This window comes from Saccopteryx bilineata, chromosome 2 (assembly GCF_036850765.1).
Source record: "Saccopteryx bilineata isolate mSacBil1 chromosome 2, mSacBil1_pri_phased_curated, whole genome shotgun sequence".
NCBI classification, from domain to species: domain Eukaryota; kingdom Metazoa; phylum Chordata; class Mammalia; order Chiroptera; family Emballonuridae; genus Saccopteryx; species Saccopteryx bilineata.
In genome coordinates, this window is record NC_089491.1 from 139,663,077 (window position 1) to 139,686,560 (window position 23,484).

A 23,484-nucleotide genomic window follows, 5' to 3' on the forward strand; every position below is an offset into this window, starting at 1 on the left:
TGAATTAATTTTAGTACACGGGGACAGGCTGTAGTTGAGTTTCATTCTTTTGCATGTGGCTTTCCAGTTTTCCCAACACCATTTGTTGAAGAGGCTTTCTTTTCTCCATTGTGTGTTGTTGGCCCCTTTATCAAAGATTATTTGACCATATATATGTGGTTTTATTTCTGGGCTTTCTATTCTGTTCCATTGGTCTGAGTGTCTATTTTTCTGCCAATACCATGCTGTTTTGATTATCGTGGCCCTATAATATAGTTTAAAGTCAGGTATTGTAATGCCCCCAGCTTCATTCTTTTTCCTTAGGATTGTTTTGGCTATTCGGGGTTTTTTATAGTTCCATATAAATCTGATGATTTTTTGTTCCATTTCTTTAAAAAAATCTCATAGAGATTTTGATGGGAATTGCATTAAATTTGTATATTGCTTTGGGTAATATGGCCATTTTGATTATATTTATTCTTCCTATCCAAGAACAAGGAATATTTTTCCATCTCATTGTATCTTTTTCGATTTCCCTTAACAATGCTTTGTAATTTTCATTATATAGGTCCTTTACATTCTTTGTTATGTTTATTCCTAGGTATTTTATTTTTTTTGTTGCAATCGTGAAGGGGATTATTTTTTTGAGTTCGTTTTCTAATATTTCATTGTTGGCATATAGAAAGGCTATGGACTTTTGTATGTTAATTTTGTATCCTGCGACCTTACTGTATTGGTTTATTGTTTCTAATAATCTTTTTGTGGAGTCCTTCGGGTTTTTGATGTATAGGATTATATCATCAGCAAAAAGTGATAGCTTTACTTCTTCTTTTCCGATATGGATGCCTTTTATTTCTTTGTCTTGTCTGATTGCTCTGGCCAGAACTTCTAGCACCACGTTGAATAAGAGTGGAGAGAGTGGACAACCCTGTCTTGTTTCTGATTTAAGGTAGAAAGTCCTCAGTTTTATGCCGTTTAATAGGATCTTAACAGCATTCTTGACATACACAGTTAGTTCTCCATTTGCTTTCCACTGGAAAAAAAAGTCCCAACAAGCTATCCAGTAGTATATATCTTTCATTAGGTATTGACTTACAATTGGAAGAAATGCCCTATAGTTACTAATGTAAGACAACGTAAGCAGTATTTCCAACAAATATTGTAAAAGCCAGAAAAAAATATTTGTACATATAAGTGGGTGTGTGTGTGTCTGAATATAAGGTAGCCCTGAATAAAAGATAATCCACACATCATTATCACCCAAAGTCCAGAGGTTACGACAGGGTTCACGCTTGGTAATGTACATTCTAGGGATGCTGACAAGTGTATAATGACATGCAATCACCATTAGAGTATGCTACAGAATAGTCTCACTGCCCTAAAAATCCTCTGTGCTCTGTTTATTCATCCCTTCTCTCTCTCTAACTGCTGGCAACCACTTACCTTTTTATTGTCTCCATAGTTTTGCCTTTCCCAGAAAGTCACATAGTTGGAATCATATAGTATAGTTTTTTCAGGTTGGCTTCTTTTATTTAGTAATACACATTTAAGGTTCCTCCATGTCTTTCTGTGGCTTAATTCTTGTTTTTCTTTAGCACTGAGCAATATTCTATTGTCTAGAAGTACCACAGTTTATTTGTCCATTCACCGGCTTCCAGATTTTGGCAATTATGAATAAAGCTGCTAGAAACATCTCTGTGTAGGTTATTTGTGTGGATATAATTTCAGCTCCTCTGGATAAATACCAAGGAGTGTGATTGATGGTAGGTATGGTGAAGTAGGTTGAGTTTTGTAAGAAACTGTCACACTATTTTCCAAAGAGGCTGTAACATTTTGCTTTCCCACTGGCGATGAATGAGTGCTCTTAAATGTTTACTTTTAACATTTATTTCTATATTATAGTTATGTTGTCAGCCTTGACAACAGTGGCTGTTGTCATTACAGCTTCTTTGAGTCGTCTGACATGTGACTATATTAACCATAAAAGGTTATATATAATACTTACATATGTAACTGGAAAGAATTATACATGCCTACAGAAAACAATGTTCTTTTAGAACAAATAAGCCGATGAGTTCTAACAATGAATCTAAACTATTATTTTGAAGTCTGTGAGTAACCAGGGATATGGACATCTCAGGAATGACATATTTATATATTTACCTAAGTAGCAGTAAAAATGGTCTAATCTGCAGGATACAGAAAGAGTTTTCTTCAAGAATCACAAATTCTTGGACTCACTATAGGAAGAGTTCCTAGAGACCAAAGAGACAATCACTTCCAACACCTCACCTGGTCATTTCTCTAGTCAACGCGTAGTACAACCATTCACCCAATGGTCAAGTCAAAAAGCTGGCACCATCCTTGACTACTCTTTCTCCCTCTTATTCCCCACGGCTAATCAATCACTTCATCCTACTGATTTAACCCCCATTTTTCTTAAATCTATCCAACTCCATTCCCACTGCCACTGCACTAATCCAATCCAATGTCATTTCTCATCTGAATTATTACAAATGTCATCACCTTTTCACTGCCTCCCGGCTTACTCCTACCAATTTCTACTCCATAGAGCAGCCAAGAAACCTTTCCAAATACAAATTTGATGTTACTCCCCTTTCAAAACCCTTCAAAACAGTGCTTCATTATCCTTAGGATAAATCTCAAATTGCTTAAAATAGCTTCAAAGTTTTTCACCATCTCACTGCTTATGCCTTAGCCCTTCCCTAGAATTTCCACACCCATTGGATTCTATGCTCCAGCCATGCAGAAATCACTAGCTGTTCACCATATGTACTATGCTCTCTCAAATTAGCTGGCTTTTATATATGCTGTTCTTTCTGCCATAAATATTTCTTCTAGCATTTCCGTACCACCCCCCATCCCACCTGCAAATTCTTGGCCATCCTTCAGATCTAAGTTTACAATCATTTCTTCTGGAAAAACTTGCTGCTCTATGAGGGTAAGAGTGGTATCTTGTCCACTACTGAACCCCAGAGCCTGCAGAGTGCCTAGTAAATATGAATTCAAGAATCACTTACTACATAAATGAATAAATATGAACATAAGCTAGCTGAAAGAACACGTGATTGCTACTAACTGTAAAGATTTTTATATTGCATGTACAAATTCTAGAATTAATAGTTTTATAGTGGCATGAAGATCATTTAATAAGCACTTTAGAATTGCAGTTATAATTATACTAAAATTCTAAACTAAAATAATCATTATTATTTTTTAAATATTTGTTTCTTATACACGATGTAGAAATAGCTGAGAAATAAAAAGGGAAGATGCATTACAAATTTTATTCTCCTGCAAGACCATTCCAGATACTTATAATCTTACATTTTATACTTACACAGTGGATAAATTTTTTTGTCATAAATGTTTGTTAAATTATACTTCGGTGAGAGAATATAGGAAGTAAAATTCCTTTAGGATGTTTTTTCTCAAATTTTTTATTGCGGTAAGATACACATAACATAAAATTATCATCTTAACCCTTTTTAAGTGTACAATTGAGTGGTATTAAGTACAACCATCATCACCATCCATCTCCATAACTCTTCATTTTGTAAAACTGAAAACTCACATCCACTGAACCTTCTTCTCTATATTTGCTTTTCTTTCCTTTCCTACCTCCTTCTTACCTCCCCCCATTTACTTTGCCCCCAAAGGGTGGTGGAGTGTGGCTGCAGCTCCTTCCAGCCCTGCCTGCACCATAGGGGCTACGAGGCTCTGTGGGCAGGCTCAGCAGGGGAGCAGCACTGAGGAGAGGGATGGGAAGGGGGCAGGAACTGAAGCCTGGGGAGTCCCACTCTTAGGCTCAGGTTCTCTCATTACATAGCTCATCTTACCTCCTCTTCTGGACTGGAAGCCCCTCTACCAGAGATCACTCCATAAACATGTAAAACCCAATCCAAATATTTTCAAAAATAATACTACATAAATTAATAATTCATAATATGCTAGACTTGAATAACCTTTAAAAGATTATGCAGTCCATCCATCCATCTTCCCCATTTACAACACGTAAATCTTTCAAGTGGCTTTTAATCAAGTACAGTATACTACCTTCCCTTCTCAAACTAATGTGAAATCACCTGAATTCATACTCACTGCATCATACTCAACTAGTATAGGTAGTTTTCTGGGTTTTTCCTATCCGTTTTTGCTTCATGCTGTGTTAATTTAACCTCATCTTGGTAAACAAGAAAATGGTCAGCATTCAACAGACTCTAGCTGCAGCAACTGCGGCTGGCCTGTGTGCAAACCAATTTTGTTCACTCTTTATGCTGGCAGGGAGCCCTGACCTAGAATTGTTTTGGGACTAATCAGCATGAAACCTGTGTGGGAAAGGTTGCTGAAAGCAGGCCCAGAGCAAGGCCAGGTAACGAGGCTGCTCAGGAGAGGGATTAGGACAAATGCAGTAGCTGTGTACAAACCCAGGCGTTTTGCTCAGGACAACCTGGGGCCCAGCTTCTCTTCTGTGCCTTGGCACTTCTCTAGAAATTACTTGGGAAGAGGATTGGGAGAAAAGATGCATCAAATTTGCTTCTGAGATGATGGGTGCTGGGTGACTGGCCAAACAATGCTATTTACTTCAGATGGTAGCAAAGTGTAAAAGAAATAAATGCATCCTTTGCTACTCTCTGTAGCTGAAAACATTGTATGACTTTCCTTTGAGTGTCTACTGAGTTAGATGGCATGATTTTCTCCAGGATGAACGCAAGGCATGAGAAACAGAAGACGTCTCTAACAAAATCCAGAGTAGAAATGAACAATTCTAACTTTGTCTAAAAACTTTGTTAAAGAATAAATTCCTCAAAATAAAATGATCAAATATTGGAGTTTTTTTTTTACTCACTTGTTAGATTCAGTCTACACTGTAGTATGCCACATTTATTTTGTATAGAACTTGAGTGAGAATGAAATACTATATATGCAATCTTTCAATCCAGTTAGCTAGATTAACCTCTTTCAATAACTTCACACGTACCTGTCAAAGAAGGCCTCTAACTTTCCTCTGTAGGGCTGGTAAAGAACCCAAAAAGTACAGTCCATTTTGTCTGATCACAATATTCTTGAATATATGGTTGCTTTTTGTGAGTCTACTCGCATAACTCTCATCAAATGACAAGCAAGTCAGTAACAATAACAGATGTGCATGTACAGGGTGAGTTTTCATAATTGCTCTATTACTATCTATTTCATATACCCTACGTTCCCCCTTTTAAAGTACACAATTGAGTGGTTTGGGTATATTCAAAGAGTTGTACCACCATCACCATTGCCCAATTTTAGAACATTTCATCACCCCCAAAAGAAAGCCAGTACCCAGTAGAGACAGAACTTTTGATACAGCAGCCATTTATTTGCTGGGAGCATTTGTTACCTGTATAGGCATTTCTTGACCTTTGTCAGCTGGAACATGGCAAAAAAAAATTTATTAGAGTATTTAGACAACACCTACAAACTCTTAAAATGTTTTTCAAATAAACATTTTCTCTAGTTCAATCATTCACGCAACAGCTTGGAAACTTTCACTGCAAAAATAATTTATTTGCAGAAGAGTGAATAAACATTATCCAACATAAGGATTTCAAACTGCACTGTGACCTTATCTGCAAAAGCCAGTTTCTTGCAGATATTTCCTACTGAGGCTCTTATTAATAAAAATTATAAGATCCTATCAAACTTTTCAAGTTTGTTTCCCAAAGATATAAAAACAATTTTGCATTATTTGTTTCAATTTTGCATTATTGCAAACACCTATTATAAATGAAAATGAAACACTTTTTAGTCAAATAGGTAGTCAAAAGTTAGGCAAGTACCTGCAGTGAAAAAAATATAATGTGAGCTATATATGTAATTTAATATTTTCTAGTAGCTACATTTTTAAAACAGTAAAAAGAAACTATAAAATTAATTGTAATGATATATTTAACCCAATGTATCCAAAATATTGCTTCAACTTGTCCCAATATACAAAAATAATGCAGAGATATTAAGTCTTTGAAATTTGGTATTTTACATCTACAGCACAACTCATTTTGGAAGAGTCAAGTTTCACCTGGCCTGTGGTGGCGCAGTGGATAAAGCATTGACCTGGAACGCTGAGGTTGCTGGTTCGAAACCCTGGGCTTGCCTGGTCAAGGTACATATAGGAGCTGATGCTTCCTGTTCCTCCTCCCTTCTTCCTCTCTTTCCCCCCCCCTGTCTAAAATAAATAAATAAAATCTTTAAAAAGATGTTAAAAAAGAAAAAAAGGAAGAGTCAAGTTTCAAGTACTCAATAGCCACAACATGTGGCTGAGTGGCCCCGGTACTGAGCCATACAGCCTCAGTTTCTCTTTCAATTCATCACAAGGAATTGCTTTAGTTTAGGTACTCATCATCTCTCGCCCAAATTATTCCAGTGACTCCTATCCAGCCTCCTTGTCAATTCAGCCTCTACACAGCTGCCAAAATTATCCTAACATACTAATATGCTAGTTTCAACTTTACACTCCCCTGCATAAAGTCTTTCTATGGTTCTTTACAGCTGAATAAAAATCCAAATCCCTTTGCTTACAAAATAAAACTTTTATTTGGCCCTTGGCTACCTCTGCAGTTCTACTTCCTACTTTTCCTCTTCTCTCCCATGTTGGCTAAACTGAATTACTTGCTCTCGTAATCTTATCCCTTTCTGCCTCCACAAGTGCTTTCTCACATTTTAAGACATCCTCCCCTTAATCCTTGCCAATTTAACAAACATCTACTCCTACACCAGTGTCACATTCTCTGTGAAACTTTCCCCATTTCCCACCAGAGAGAGTTAGATGCACTCCCCTAAAATTCCTTTACAGCATCGATCACTTTGTGCAGTGGAGTCAAATTTTATGAGGGTATGACTCTAATGTGAGGCTAAAATCAGAGTCAAATTACCTTTGGAAATTTCTTAGAAAAGCACAGCCATGTTGAAACCTGAAATTTGCTGCACTCTGCAGTCCTGAATGTATCTTCCTCTGGGAACTGAACAGATCTCCATTTCAAACAGAAGGGAAATGTCAAGGAAGTCATGTCTGGTATGAAATTTTAATTAGTAAGGTTGCTAACACTATTTTTAGTGTATCCCATAATTATCAGGTCTCCTTTTACAACATCCCCCCCTCAAAAAAATCATTGGGATACTACTATCTAAGGAGGTTATTATTCTCTTTAATCTTGCTTCTGTATTCCCATCATTAAGATGAATGTTGAAATGATTGGTTCTTCTGAACAGAGTAGTTCTTTTTCCTCGTAGATGCTTCCCTCCCCATCCTCCCATTCTTTTTTAGGTCAAGGGAGGTGTTAGTTAATTCTTGAGACTGTAGGTGTATGATAAAGAGCATAGCAAAAATATTTTAAAGCATCTTTAAGTCTCTAATCTGTTCAGTTCTTACCTGATCCCAATAAAGCACCAATGACAAAAATTCTAAATGATTTTTCATGTTTAGAGGGGGAGGAAGCAGGGACTGCATGCAGCCTGTAACGTCCAGTTTACTGAGGATGACCACAACCCTTAGGACAACTTATGTGTCAGTCATTCTTCAAATATGGAAAAGAACCTGCAGAGACTAATGAATGGCCACAGTATCTACTTCCAGGGAAAGGGCTGTTCTCAGGTCTGCAATGGGTCTGTAAAAGTTTTAAGCCCTGGGGTATAAGGGACTGATTTGGTAGGTCCCCTGAGGATGCTTACCATCCCTAGAAGAGGGAAGGTAAGATACAAGTGATCTATTGCTATTTTGGATGACTTATATAGCAAGCAGGAGACAAGAAGGAGGTTGCTTACAGCATCCTAATGCTGACCATCAGTGGTCCCAGTATACCAGTCCACCAGATACGTTATTTCTGAGTTAATGTTTGGACAGCTTATTAGTCAGTTTTGCAATAATTCTGTTGTTCTTCATTCCTATAAAAATAAACACTTCCTTTAAAACATATATTAGTAGTATAAACTGTTAATATACTAAATGCCACTAAACTGCACATTTAAAGTAGGTCTATGGTTGGCCTGACCTGATGTGGTACAGTGGATAAAGCATCGACCTGGAATGCTGAGGTTGCCAGTTCAAAACCCCAGGCTTGCCTGGTCAAGGCACATATGGGAATTGATGTTTCCTGATTCTCCCCCTTCTCTCTTACTCTCTTTCTTTCTCCTCTTTCTCTAAAATTGAATAAATAAATTGAAAATGGTTTAATGGTTAACTTTTGGTTATGTGAATTTCTGTCTCAATTAAAAAAAAAGTATATGGGCCTAAACTGTGGTGGTGCAGTGGATAAAGCATTGACCTGCAACAGAGGTCGCCAGTTTGAAACCCTGGACTTGCCTGGTTATGGCACATATGGGAGTTTATGCTTCCTGCTCCTCCATCCCATATCTCTCTCACTCACACTCTCCCTCTCTCTCTCTCTCTCCCTCTCTCTCCCCGTCTCTCTTCTCTAAAATGAATAAATAAAATGAAAAAAACTTTTAATTAAAAAGAAAGCGTATGATGAGAAAAATACTGCAGGATTACCGAGGCCACCATATCTTTTCCTCACTGTGTGCCCATGCCTCACTTGGTCCTTCAGTGCTGCTTAGGGATAGATCTTAAATCCTAAAACTGCTGTGACAGCCGTTGAGAGAAGAGACTATCACGTCAGAGCTCCAAGGAAGTGATTAAACTCATTTTGTTTATCAGTAAAGTGGCATCATAACCATCTCTCTAGCATATTAAAGGAAATGAATCCTAATTAACATCTGTAATAGCTCAGTGAGCCTCCTTGTTGTCTACTAAGTGAAAACTACTGAGCCTTCTTTTTAATCTCCAATTTTGTATCTTGTCTCTGAAACACTGATGGCAGAATGTATACGGTAGGAAATAAATGCCTGGAATAAAAAAAAGAGATGGAAAGATGCTTAGCAATAAACATAGGACTAACTTTTAAATTACATATTTTTAATAAAATTATCTTTATTAGGAAATTCTAAGCATCTATTCCCCTGTGGTAAAATACTACTCAAAAAATGGCCATTAAAAATTCTTCCCTTCCCTGTATGTACATGCAGCCTGTTCTACCAAGAGGAGGGGGCTATTTTCCTGCCCTTGAATCTGAACTGGTCTGGGGATTTGCTTTAACCAGCAGAATGTGACAGAACTGTCACCGTGCCAGCTCTAGGCCTAGTCCTGAAGAGTCTGGCCAGCTCCTGTTCTTTCTTAGAGTCCAGCCACATTTAAAGAAGCTTGGGCTGAACTGCTGAATAACAATGAGATGACATGGAGAAGTGGGGAGAGGCCTGTCTAGCTCCTAGTTATTAAAACTGCCCAAGTGAGAGAGGCCATCGTGGACATCTAGCTATATTAGTAACCCTTGTGAACACCATGTGACCCAGAAAATTCTAAGAAATAATAAATCCCTGGTGAATTAAGCCACTATGCAGGATTCTGTTACACAGCAATTAGTAACTGATAAATCCCACATACCCCCAGCTCATTTTTTTTCTAGAACCCTTGATTTAGAATTGGAATTAAATTTCTGCCAATAATAAATTGGCCAATCAGTCTGATAGCCAAAGAATGTTGAAACATCTAAACTATTTTTCTAATTTTCAAAACTTAAAGTCCTTATATCTGACAAAGGATTTGTCATCAGAATAAAGAATTCCTATTAATCAATAACAACAACCAAAAAAGAAACCCAAACAACCCATTTTTAATGGACAAAAGATCTGAGCAAGAGAATAAATATGGCATATACAAACAGCCAATAAGCAAATGAAAAGGTACTCAACATCATTAGTTGTCAGGTAAAACGCAAATTAAAACCACATGAGACATCACCTCACATCCACTACTAGACCGATCAAAATTAAAGAGACTTAAACACTAATACCAAGTATTGCTGAAGATATGGACCCACTGGAATTTTTATACATTGTTGGTGGGGGCATAAAATGGTTAAACAAATTTAGAAAACTGTTGGGCAGTTTCTTATAAAATTAAATATATATCTAACTCATTACATCTACAGTTTTCCTTGAAAACAAATAGTCACAAAATGATTTGTACAAGAATGGCAGCTTTATTCATAATAGTAAAAAACAAAAAACTAAAACATTTACCAGAAAGCAAAAGGATATACAAATTGTAGTAAATTCACTCAGTAGAACACAACTGAGGAATAAAGAGCAATAAACTAATGATACACACAAATGGATGAATCTTAGAAATATTTTGTTGAATGAAAGAAGCCAAACAAAAGATTCACATGAAGTCTAAGAACTAATCTATGGTTATTTCAGCTGGAACCATCATCTCCCAGTAATTGAGCAATACCAAGGCAAACAGGAGAGGCACCCACTATATGTTCTCTAGGCCCTTTAGAAAATATAGAATTGTTCTTTGGGCCACATATGTGTGAATCTGTAAGAAAGGTGATATTGTAGACATCAAGGGAATAGGCACTGTTCAAAAAGAAATGCCCACAAATGTTACCATAGCAAAACTGGAAGAAGTCCACCTGAAGAAAGCATACGTAGTACATGAGCAAGTAAATTTTTTGGAAGTTAGGCAAAGAGGAAAATTATTTTTATAGCTATGTATCATAAGTTTGAAATAAGTAAATAGAGCATCATTAATTAAGCCCTGTTGATATAACAAGAATAAATTAACGAGGTAGTTTAATAACCTTGGTATTCAAACCAAAATACTTTTGGTTTATTAACTTTTTTTAAAGATTTTGCCTGACCAGGCAATGGCGCAGTGGATAGAGCGTCAGACTGAGACACAGAGGACCCAGGTTCAAAACCCTGAGGTCGCCAGCTTGAGCGTGAGCTCATCTAGTTTGAGCAAGGCTTACCAGCTTGAGCCCAAGGTAGCTGGCTTGAGCAAGAGGTCACTCAGTCTGCTGTAGCCCCTTGGTCATGGCACATATGAGAAAGCAATCAATGAACAACTAAGGTGCCACAACGAAGAATTGATGCTTCTCATCTCTCTCCTCTCCTGTCTTTCTGTCCCTCTCTGTCTCTGTCACAACAAGAAAAAATCATTTTTAGAGAGGGGAAAGAGAAAGAGAAGGAGGAGAAAAGGGAAGAGGAGCAGGAAGCATCAATTCCCATATGTGTTTTGACCAGGCAAGTCCAGGGTTTTGAACCAATGACCTTAGCGTTCCAGGTCAACGCTTTACCCATTGTGCAACCACAGGCTAGGCGGTTTATTAACTTTTTGAAAAAACAAAAAATAATTCTCAAATGGGTGCCTGGTTTTTTAAGGACTCGAGATTTTCCAGCCTTTTAACAAATATTTATTGAATGGATTATATAAATAAGATATTCTGCTAAGTGCTGAGATAGGAAGCAAAGACCCAAAAATCCATACTTCTATATATATAATACTCTCATAGTTATAGCTCAGAGAACTTACTGATTAAAATATGCATATTCATTACATATCATATGCAGGAACATAATGATTACTGCACTCAGCACATCAACAAACATTACTGTACTATGAGCAATCTGATGCCAGATTAAGTCATACAACCATCTGTACAACTAACTAATGAAGCAGACAATTAGAACTTTTCAAAATCCATGTGATTTATCAAACACCAATCCATCAAAATTTCTAGACTACAAGAATAGCATTAAAATTTCTTTACTGTACAAAGACGCAGTATCTGCTTTCCACCAAACTGTTTCTCTTGTAAAACACGATGGCTGGTGTCTGTCCTCGGCCAGAAATGCTCACGGCCAGTAGCCCCTCTACTCCCACATCCTGAGTCTGCTTGCCACAGAACTGTTCCCAACCTGTTCATGCAGCTAGCTGTACATGATACCAAGTTTATAAGTTCACTATTAAGTAAGCTATGAAATATGATTATGAAAAGAGGTGTAATTTCTATGAAAATGAAGCTCAATATGAATAAAGTTGCTAAAACACACACTAATTAGATACATAAAGAGTAAAAATTAGGGTAGAAAATCATAAAAATCTAAAAGGATTTTACACTCAAATTTCTTTGAAAAGGCTTTAAATTCTCACTCCACTGTGAAGAAATGTAAACTAAAAATCATAAATGACTGATTACCTGTGGAGTTTATATAGGAAACACCACAAAAAAATTAGAGTCAGCAGATCCCATTCAAAAGAAAATAAAAACTTGGTCCTAAAACAAAAGATTTATGAAACATAGATATGTATGTATGTTTTAAGAGAAAATGTTTTCTTTATAGCTTACGAGACTTTTTGATTAATTGGTACCAACTACGGTGGAAAAACAGAACTTTATCTACAACAGTCCCAAAAAGAGAAATAAGGATGCAATGAGGGATTTCAGGCTGTTGTTGTATAAGAGGAGATTAAAATTGAAGTCTGAAAAGGTAAAAACTGAAAGGAGGTATGATCCAAGCCAATAAAATCAGTAACAGCATGAACAAAGGAGACCTGATTTATTTATCAAATCCTGAAATTCTGGGATAAAGACAGCCTCTAACAAGACTTTTCTATTGGTACAAAAGCATCCCCACTAATAAATAAGTACCATGAAAAGCAAGGAGCTTCTTTGCTCACTGGTCCACGCCTCTCACCAATGGGGCCTAGAACTCCTGGAATGAAGTAAGTCCTCAGTAATTCCCATTTAAGGTTGAATGAATCTATCAAATGAGCTAGCTACAATACTCTCTGACATTTACAAAAGAAGGAATATCCTTGAAATCTGAGCAATGTAAGCTTAAGATAAACAGAGGACAATATGAGTTGACCCATCAAAAATAAACTGAGAGCCTGACCCGTGGTGGCACAGTGGATAAAGCGTTGACCTGGAATGCTGAGTCGCCGGTTCAAAACCCTGGACTTGCCTGGTCAAGGCACATATGGGAGTTGATACTTCCTGCTCCTCCCCCCTTTCTCTATCTCTCTCATTCTCTCTCTCTCTCCTATCTCTCTAAAAATGAATAAATAAAATCTAAAACAGAAAAAAGTTAAAAATAAGTAAATAAATAAATAAACAAACAAACTGAGATAGGCCCTGGCCAGTTGGCTCAGTGGTAGAGCATTGGCCCAGTGTGTGGATGTCCTGGGTTCAATTCCCTGGTCAGGGCACACAGGAAAAGCATCCATCTGCTTCTCCACACACACCCCCCTCGCTTCTCTCTCTATCTCTCTTCCCCTCCTGCAGCTATGGCTCGATTGGAGCAGGTTCGCTCAGGTGCTGAGGATAGCTCCATGGCCTCCGCCTCAGGCACTAAAAGAGCTCAGTTGCTGAGCAATGGAGCAACGCCCCAGATGGACAGAGTATCGCCTGCTAGTGGGCTTGTCAGGTAGATCCTGGTCAGAGTGCATGTGAGAGTCTGTCTCTGCCTCCCTTTCTCTCATTGAATTAAATAAATAAACAAACAAACAAACAAAATAAACTGAGAGACTCAAACAATTTTCCAGCATCCTCCGAGGATCCTACTCTCTAGTTTTACTGCTTGTCTCACCATTTCTCAGGCCCTATTCTTTTAGGCTAACGTGCTCCCTTCCTTTTCCCTTTCTTCACCTATTAAAATTCTGTGCCTCAAAAGAGGTAACAAATGGCTAATACGTACATGAAAAGATGCTCAACGTCATTAGTCATCAGGGAAATAAAAATCAAAACCACAATGAGCTGCCACTTCATACTCAGTAGGATTAGGCTAAAAAGAAAACAACAGCAACAAAGACAGTAACTCATGTTAGCTAGGATATAAAGAAACTGGAACCCTCATACATTGTTGGTGAGAATGTCAAATGGTACAGTGACCATGTAAAACAGTCTGAAAACTCTTCAATCCAGCAACTCCACTCCCGATTTCAATACTCAAGAGTAATGAAAATACATCCACATAAACACCTGTACATGAATATTCACAGCAGCATTATTCCTAATAGCCAAAAACTAGAAACACCTACATATGTACATCAACTAATGAATGAAAAAACAAAATGTAGTATTTTCATTAAATGGAATTATATTTGGCAATAAAAAGGAATGAAGAACGATATGTACTACAACATGCACGAACTTTAAAAATATTATGCTAAGTGAAAGAGGTCAGACATTCTGTATGATTATGCGAAATGTCCAGAATAGGCAAATCTATAGAGATAGAAAGATTTGTAGTTGCCAGGGACTGAGGGGAGGAGAGAATAGGGAGTCAACACAGATATAGGGTTTCTTTTTCAGGATGATGAAAATATTCTGAAGTTGATTGTGGTGGTGGTTTCACAACTCTGTGATTATACACTCTGTGAATGTACTAGAAGCCACTGAAATTGTTTGCTTTAAATGGTATGTTTGGTATGTGTAGGCCAGGGTATGTGACTTATATCTCAATTAAGCTGTTTTCACCCCCATTTCTTACCGTCCCCAGACAAAATAAATAATTTCTTCTATGCTGTCAAACCAGTTGTTAATACACTGTTAGTTACATATTATCTATATTAGAACCCACACTAGTCAATGATAAAAAAAAACCTTCCTATTCTACCTTGCCTCCACATTCCCATGACCTAACATTGCATTATACACAGTAGGTACTCAATATATCTTTATTGTACCACGGAATTAATTACCCTCAAAAACTGATATAGGCAGATAACATGAATGAAATTAAATTTATTTTATAGAATTTACCTATAAAAAAGACACAAATGGTTAAATCAAAAGTTTTTCTAAAAAAAAAAAAAAAGTTTTTCTAGATTTCATTTCTTCAAATTATAACATGGATAGGGTTGGGAATTTCTGATGGCAGAAGAGAATGGAGTAGACAGACTCTGCATCAAACCCAGAAAATACACCACATCATATAATCTTCTTGTCTAAAGTTCAACCATGTGTAACCGCACAGAAACTTCATTTCTTTAATATGACTTTTTCTCCTTTCTTTCCTTTTTCAGACTGGTCTCATCTAGTACCCTGACTCACCTGCCTCCTTCTCCTTGTATATCACTCCCTTAATTGTTAAGCCCTCGGGACAATGAGGTTCTGGTCAGCATCAAATAATCTTAGAAAACAAAACTGCTGGTCTGTCAACCACAGAGAGTTTTGATCAAACTAGACATAATATCTAGACCTCCGCTGTGTTTCAGCTCCAAGTTCAGAAGAGGGGAAACCAGGAAAAGTGATGCTATAGCTGGTCAGGACCAGATGCACTGATCAACTAACTACCATTACCCTAGCACCGGCCGATCAGTAGAAACCATGACATTGACCATGACTCTACCCTTAATCAGCATGATTAATAACGTTTCCCCCATATGACCCATGCCCTGGAAGCCATCGAGGAGCAAGGTCTTTTGAGCACAATTCACCTATCTCCAGGCATGAGCCACCTCCTGAAAATAAACCCTTACTTTCTTTGATGCAAACTCCCGTTCATGTCTTATTGGGTTTTCCTACACGCAGGCAAATGGACCCCTTTAGTCTGGTAATAACATATGCCCTATGGCTAATAATTCTAGTGCTACAGATCCTTATTCTCTTTCCTTTAGAGATAGTCTCTTGCTAAAATAATGCACAAGTTGCAAGTGTTTTACACAAGTTAGTATTCCTGGGAAAGATTTACAGTCTTTTAAAAATCAGTTTCTTTGAGGACACTAAAGAGACAATCATACACAATGTAGTATCCTGGATAGGTCAGTGAAACAGAAAAAGGCCAGTAATGGGAAAATAAGTGAAATCCAAATACAGTATATATACATAGTTTAGTTAGCAGTATTATTCCAATGTTAATTTCTAAGTTTTGATGAAAGTACCTTGGATATGAGGGCTATTAACATCTGGAGAGCTGGGTGAAGAGTATACAAGAACTCTGTACATTTTGGAACTCTTCTAAAAACCTAAAGTTATTTCAAAATAAAGTGGGTTTTTTTTCACTTTTTCTTTCTTTCTTAAGCAGACTCTCTATTTTAACAAAATGTTTTCAACAGGTGGCTCTAGCAGGAAGGGTTTATGGGTGTTCATTATATTATTCTTTCAACTTTTCTGTAGATTTGATATTTTTAAAACAAGAATTTGTAAGCCCTAGCTGATTGGCTCAGCAGTAGAGCGTCAGCCTAGCGTGTGGATGTCCCAGGTTCCATTTCTGGTCAGGGCACACAGGAGAAGCGACCATCTGCTTTTCCACCCCCACCGTCTTTCTGTTTATCTCTCTTTGCTCCCGCGGCCATGGCTCGAATGGTTCAAGCAAAGTTGGCCCTAGGTGCTGAGGATGAGTCCATGCCCTGCCTCAGGTGCTAAAATAGCTCAGTTTCTGAGCAACAGAGCAACAGCCCCAGTCAGAGCATTGCCTCGTAGGCTTGCCAGGTAGATACTGGTCATGTCACATGCAGGAGTCTGTCTGCCTCCCCACCTCTCACTTAATAAGAAAGAAGAAGGAGGAGGAGGAGGAGGAGGAGGAGGAGGAGGAGGAGGAGGAGGAGGAGGAGGGGGAGGAGGAGGAGGAGGGGGAGGAGGAGGAGAAGAAGAAAGAAGACAAAAAATTTTTAAGCATAAACGGAGGGGATGGGGGTGGGGCAAAGGTAGAAGAAGCAGAAGACTGTGGAAGCTGTAATCTATAATCTAGACAGGAGATAATAGTAACTCTGACCAGGGTGGGTGAGACAGTATAGGAACTTGGGCCTGGAAATGGGAAAATACCAAGTGCCCAGGAAGTCAAGTTAAGACCAGGTGGCTAGAAGGAACTCAAAACTGTCACCAACCATCCACCCCATCATCAAATAATGTAAAGGGAACTGATTTCATCTACCTTCTAATTGCTTGCTTAAACTACTAGTCCGCACGTGCAGCTGATCAAGGTTTGACCATCACAGGACCTTCCTAGAGTGGCATCAATGAGTAGTCTGTCATCTTACCTCCACAGCGCAGCTGCCAACAGTTACCAGGTAACACAGCTGGAAAAGGAAGTCAGCCAACCCTGAAATGGAAAATGCCACAAGCCCGCCCTTTTCAAAAAGCACGTCCTTCCTCTTTTTTTTTTTTTTTTTTTTTTTTTTTTTGACACAGACAGAGAGAGGGACTGATAGGGACAGACAGGAAGGAAGAGAGATGAGAAGCATCAATCCTTCATTGTGGCTTCTTAGTCTCCTTAGTTGATCATTGATTGCTTTCTTATATGTTTCTTGATGGGGGGGCACCTAAACCAGAGCAAGTGAACCCTTGTTCAAGCCAGCCACCTTTGGACTCAAGCCAGCAACCATGGGGTCATGTCTATGAACCCACACTCATGCCAAATGAGCCCTCATTCAAGCCAGTGACCTCAGGGTTTAGAACCTGGCTGGATTCTCTGCATCCTAGTTCCATGCTCTATCCACTACACCACTGCCTGGTCAGGCAAAAAAAGCCCACCCTTTAGAGCAGGCCCACTCTGTCCTCGGCTTATAAAAGCAGCTAAGCAGAGCCAGCCCCTGACACAGCACAGATGACGTTCCTTTCCGCTGTGCTGCCTCCCTTGTGCTTGAGCATAAGCTTAAGATCTATCTGGAAATTTTCTCTGGGGTTTCCTCTCAATTCCTATATTGGGGAACCCAATAACCCCAATGCCGGTAACAGCAGCAATGGAGTTAATGAGATGTAGATGAATTCTGAATATGTTTTGAAGGTTTATTTATGTTTTTGTATTTTTCCAAAGTTAGAAGCTGGGAGGCAGTCAGACAGACTCCCGCATGCGCCCGACTGGGATACACCCGGCATGCCCACCAGTGGGCGATGCTCTGCCCATCTGGCTCTGTTGTGGCAGGAGCCATTCTAGTGCCTGCGGCGGAGGTCATGGAGCCATCCTGAGTACCCAGGCCAACTTTGCTCCCATGGAGCCTTGGCTGCAAGAGGGGAAGAGAGAGATAGGAAAGAGAGGGGGAAGGGTGGAGAAGCAGATGGGCACTTTTCCTATGTGCCCTGGCCTGGAATCAAAACCCGGAACTTTCACATGCCAGGCTGATGCTCTACCCCTGAGCCAAACAGCCAGGGCCTATTTTGAAGATTTAGGTAACAATTACACTGGGGAACAAAATTTTTGTTGCATCCACAAAAACACTTGTTCTTATCTAATTCGAGTGTGCTGATCTCAAATCTGACATTAGTTTTCCCCTATAAGCTACAGTGTTTTTGCAATTCAAGATTTTAGGTTTTCATCTTATTGTAAAATTTTCAACATTTAGTTTAACATAATGAAGTAGAATATCTTCTTGGGCATCATCTTTGTGAAAATATAATAATTTATATAGTGCAGTAAATACACTAAAACACTAAAAGATTTGAGTGCATCAGCATTTGTCTACAATTTTGAAATAGAACATATTAAAACACTTATTGTAATCATAAAATTTGCACAAAATTTATTTAAATTCTATTCAGGCAAAAATTTGCGTTTGTATTGCAATAGCTCTTGCGTTTGTGTACTTGTTGAGGACAATCTCGTTTGATGCTCCAGCAGTAGTCTGCTCATCACTAACAGCTCCAAGATTTTCGGGAAACTTATCAAGGTGACTGTTCAGGAAGTGAATCTTAACGCTCATGTTACATCCAATGTCATGGAAAGCCAACAGCATCCTTTGAACCAGAAGTTCATAGTTTTCTGCTTTTTTGTTGCCAAGAAAGTTCTTTGTAACTGCCACCAAAGACTGCCATGCTGCTTTCTCCTCCTTATTCATCTTCCTGGCAAATTCTTCATCACGTATGAGGGTTCAAATTTGAGGACCATCGAATATACCTGCTTTTATCTTCTTGAAAGACAAGGCAGGTAAAGCAGAAATAATATGTTGAAAGCATTCACTTTCTCTATTCAAAGCCTGAACAAACTGCTTCATTTTTATTTATTTTTATTTTTTACAGAGACAGATAGTGAGTCAGAGAGAGGGATAGACAGGAATGAAGAGAGATGAGAAGCATCAATCATTAGTTTTCATTGCGCGTTCCAACACCTTAGTTGTTCATTGATTGCTTTCTCATATGTGCCTTGACTGCAGGCCTTCAGCAGACCGAGTAACCCCTTGCTGGAGCCAGCGACCTTGGGTCCAAGCTGGTGAGCTTTTGCTCAAACCAGATGAGCCCGCGCTCAAGCTGGCGACCTCGGGGTCTCGAACCTGGGTCCTCCGCATCCCAGTCCAACACTCTATCCACTGCGCCACCGCCTGGTCAGGCAAAACTGCTTCATTAAGCCAAGTTTGATGTGAAATGGGGGGAAAATGACCCTGTCTCGATTAACTACAGGTTCATTCACAATATTTTGCATCCCTACTTCCAGAGCTTCACGTTTTGGCCACTCCTTCTGTGTCCACTGTTTCTCCCGAGCTCAGCTGTCCACAAACACAGAAAGCAAGGATACTTTGTGAAACCTTTCTGTTGTCCTAGCAGGGAACTTACCATTTTAAGATCCACACAAATAATCCAATTATGCTCCTCATACTTCAGAAAGTCGAGGACAATTTTTATGTCATTATAATCTTCTCGCAGATCAGTTGAATAACCAATTGGAACCGCTGCATAAACATTCCCATATTGTAGAACACATTTCAGATTCCTTTTAGAGCTGTCAAGAAATAGCCGCCATTCTGTTGGACTGTAAGTGGTAACACCTAGCTGGCTGAGAAGACTACTGATATCATGACAGTAAACAAAGAGTTTATCTCCAGGAAAAAAATCCACAAAAATTTGTTCACACTTCCTGAAATGGGATACTTTAGCTGACCCGTGAACTACATTCTTTTCTTGAAGCCTGGAGGCTAATAACTCAGCTGCTTTCTTTGATAGGCCCAAATCTCTTACTAAGTCATTCAATCCGGGTTGGCTAAACTCCTGAGGGGTTAATGACTGCTTGGCATCAGAAGAAGACCCTTCAGATTCTACAACCATTTCCTCATGCATTTTTTCAAAATACACTTGATCACCATGTTCACTTTCTTTGTCCTTAGAAGAAATAAAACCATTGAAAACCGGAACCAGGAGTGTCTCAGAGTGTGGAATAGGTCGTATTGCTGAAGGAATATTAGGACATGCGATCATATGCCATTTTTTCTTGCCGATGCTTTTTGTATGGATCAGACAGAAATAACAGTCACTGCTGTGGTCCTTAGGTTCACGCCAAACCATGGGAATACCAAAAGGCATTCCTTTGCGTTTTCCTTTTGTCCAGTCACGAAGCATTTCTTCACAATTATGACACACAATATGAGGAGCCCAATTCTTGTCTTGATCACCAAGGGGAACTTGAAAATAGGCAATATATGCACGTGTCACAAATGATGAAATATTGCACTTTTGATGTTGAAATGTGTAACAGCCACATATATAAGAGAAGGTGTCGGGACTATTCTTACATTTACGCCTACTTGAAGAAGCCATAATTCAATCTTAAAACAAAATAAGAGGGTATTTTTATCAGATAATTTTTTACATTTAAAAACAACTACAATTATGTAAAAGTGATGTTTGTAAAACATTAATTGCCTTGCGGTTATGTTCAATCCAAGAGTCGTTGCCCTTTAACTCCAATTTAAAAACCAATATATGCCATTAACTGTAACAAAAAGAAATTAAAATTGCATAAAAACTAGAGCATGGGCCTGGCCAGTTGGCTCAGCGGTAGAGCGTCGGCCCGGCATGCAGGAGTCCCGGGTTCGATTTCCGGCCAGGGCACACAGGAGAGGCGCCCATTTGCTTCTCCACCCCTCCCCCTCTCCTTCCTCTCTGTCTCTCTCTTCCCCTCCCGCAGTGAGGCTCCATTGGAGCAAACATGGCCTGGGCGCTGGGGATGGCTCTGTGGCCTCTGCCTCAGGCGCTAGAATGGCTCTGGACGCAACAGAGCGACGCCCCAGAGGGGCAAAGCATCGCCCCCTGGTGGGCATGCTGGGTGGATCCCGATCGGGCGCATGCGGGAGTCTGACTGCCTCCCTGTTTCCAGCTTCGGAAAAATGAAAAAAAAACAAAAACAAAAACAAAAAACTAGAGCATGCACCAAAAAACGGATTTCAGATTTGGAATCAGTGATGCAGAAATATATAGAAACAGTTCTAAAACCTCATGCAACAGAAAATGAAAAAAAAATTGTTCCCCAGTGTTATTAATAGACTAAACGTGGAGTGTGACAGAAAGAGAAAAATGAGCCAAAGTTTCAGAGAGATGAACTAATTATCAACTGAAAAGGAGAAGATTACTTTTGAGGGGAAACAGGAATCCAGTTTTGGATATATCGATTTTGAGATGCTAATTCAAAATGGAAATGTGAAGAGGTAGTCAGTTATATAATGAAGTCTGGATTTCAGAAAGAAAAGTCTGGCCTGGAGATATAAACTTAGCACTCATCAGTAGTGTTGATATTGGATCATATTAAAGTCATGACATTAGAGCAGATCATCCAAGGAGAAGTTGATGGTGTCAGCAACCTATGAAATCACAATGTGGTGGATACCAGAGCAGAAAGAACTAGAGAAAATTTTATAACCTCATTCATCCTAAAACTGGATAAACCTAACATTTCTTTAAGGACACTGCAACCCCCATAAAAGGGCCCAACTACTTATGGTCTTGAAACATTTTCTGGTTCCCCTATATTTTAAAATAGACACAGCCAGTCAGAGGGCAGATCCAGAATCCCTGAGATGGGGGACTTGGGACCAAGATTCCACTGAAGCATTCCACAACAGCATTCAAGACTCCCAACAAGAATTAAACAACCATCACTAAAGAAAATGCATTTTAAAAAATGTCCAACAAAAAATTACGTCAATTTTTTTTAAAGATTCACATTTTAAAAAGACAATGTAATAAAAGCAGGTACAGCTATATTTACCATATTAGTAGGCATTGCTTTGAATTCCACACCCTTCAAAAAATCATTTAGCACAACTGTCCCTCCTCTGTTTTATTATTTCTTCAAGTAGAAGATCTAGAACTTTTGTATAATGCAAATTCAGCACTATAGCAATGTATTTTAATTTTAATGAAACTGAATACAATGGGACACATATCTAAATAGAAATAGACTAATACTATACCTAAGGAGGAGCAACTTTTTTACAAACAATAAATGGGCAAGTTTCAGGATATTTGTAAAAAGTGTAAAATTGTATAAAACATTTTGGACACAGCCATTGCAGTACATTGAGCTCCATAGAGGCAGCGCCGGGGCAAGTCGAGCCGGATGGGCACTGGGCGACTGTGCTCGCTGAGAAAAAGTAATCAAACATGGGCAAAGGAGATCCTAAGAAGCCGAGAGGCAAAATGTCATCATATGCTTTCTTTGTGCAATCTTGCTGGGAGGAGCAAAAGAAGAAGAACCCAGATGCTTCAGTCAATTTCTCAGAGTTTTCTAAGAAGTGCTCAGAGAGGTGGAAGACCATGTCTGCTAAAGAGAAAGGAAAATTTGAAGACATGGCAAAGGTGGACAAGGCCCGTTATGAAAGAGAAATGAAAACTTAAAAAAGAAGTTCAAGGATCCCAATGCACCCAAAAGGCCTCCTTCGGCCTTTTTCTTGTTTTGTTCTGAGTATCGCCCAAAAGTCAAAGGAGAGCACCCTGGCCTGTCCATTGGTGACGTTGCAAAGAAGCTGGGAGAGATGTGGAATAACACTGCTGCAGACGACAAGCAGCCTTACGAGAAGAAGGCTAAACTGAAGGAGAAATACGAAAAGGATATTGCTGCATTCCGAGCTAAAGGAAAGCCTGATGCAGCTAAAAAGGGAGTTGTCAAGGCTGAAAAAAGCAAGAAAAAGAAAGAAGAGAAGGAAGACAAGGAAGATGAAGAGGATGAGGAAGAGGAGGAAGATGAAGCAAGATGATGATGATGATGAATAAGTTGGTTCTAGCACAGTTTTTTTTCTTGTCTATAAAGCATTTAACCCCCCTGTACACAACTCACTCCTTTTAAAGAAAAAAAATTGAAATGTAAGGCTGTGTAAGACTTGTTTTTAAACTGTACAGTGTCTTTTTTTGTATAGTTAACACACTACCGAATGTGTCTTTAGATAGCCCTGTCCTGGTGGTATTTTCAATAGCCACTAACCTTGCCTGGTACAGTATGGGGGTTGTAAATTGGCATGGAAATTTAAAGCAGGTTCTTCTTGGTGCACAGTACAAATTAGTTATATATGGGGATGGTAGTATTTTCATTTTTAGTTGTCTGATGCAGCTTATAGGAAATAATTGTTGTTCTGTTAACTGAATACCACTCTGTAATTGCAAAAAAAAAGTTGCAGCTGTTTTGTTGACATTCTAAATGCTTCTTAGTAAATACAATTTTTTTATTAGTAAAAAAAACAACAAACAAAACATTTTGAATGAAGGTTGAAACATTACATTCTCAATGGGATCCATAAACTCACCATAGCTTAAACTTTCAAGTTTAAAAATTAATATTCCTAGAGACCTGGAAATCAAAATAAACCATAAACTAAATATGTCAGAATTGAAATAATATTGAATTTTAAAATCTAGAATACACTTTCATACCTTTACAATCAATAACACTGGCAACAAGAGG

The 23,484-nt window shown here is 38.7% G+C and overlaps 1 protein-coding gene and 1 pseudogene across 5 annotated transcripts in view; one reads left to right on the plus strand and one right to left on the minus strand.

Moving 5' to 3' along the window:
• DENND5B (DENN domain containing 5B) overlaps positions 1–23,484 on the minus strand; it is a 222,288-nt gene that overhangs the window by 143,944 nt on the left and 54,860 nt on the right. The window lies entirely within an intron of this gene.
• LOC136322985 (high mobility group protein B1 pseudogene) lies at positions 22,112–23,173 on the plus strand (annotated as a pseudogene).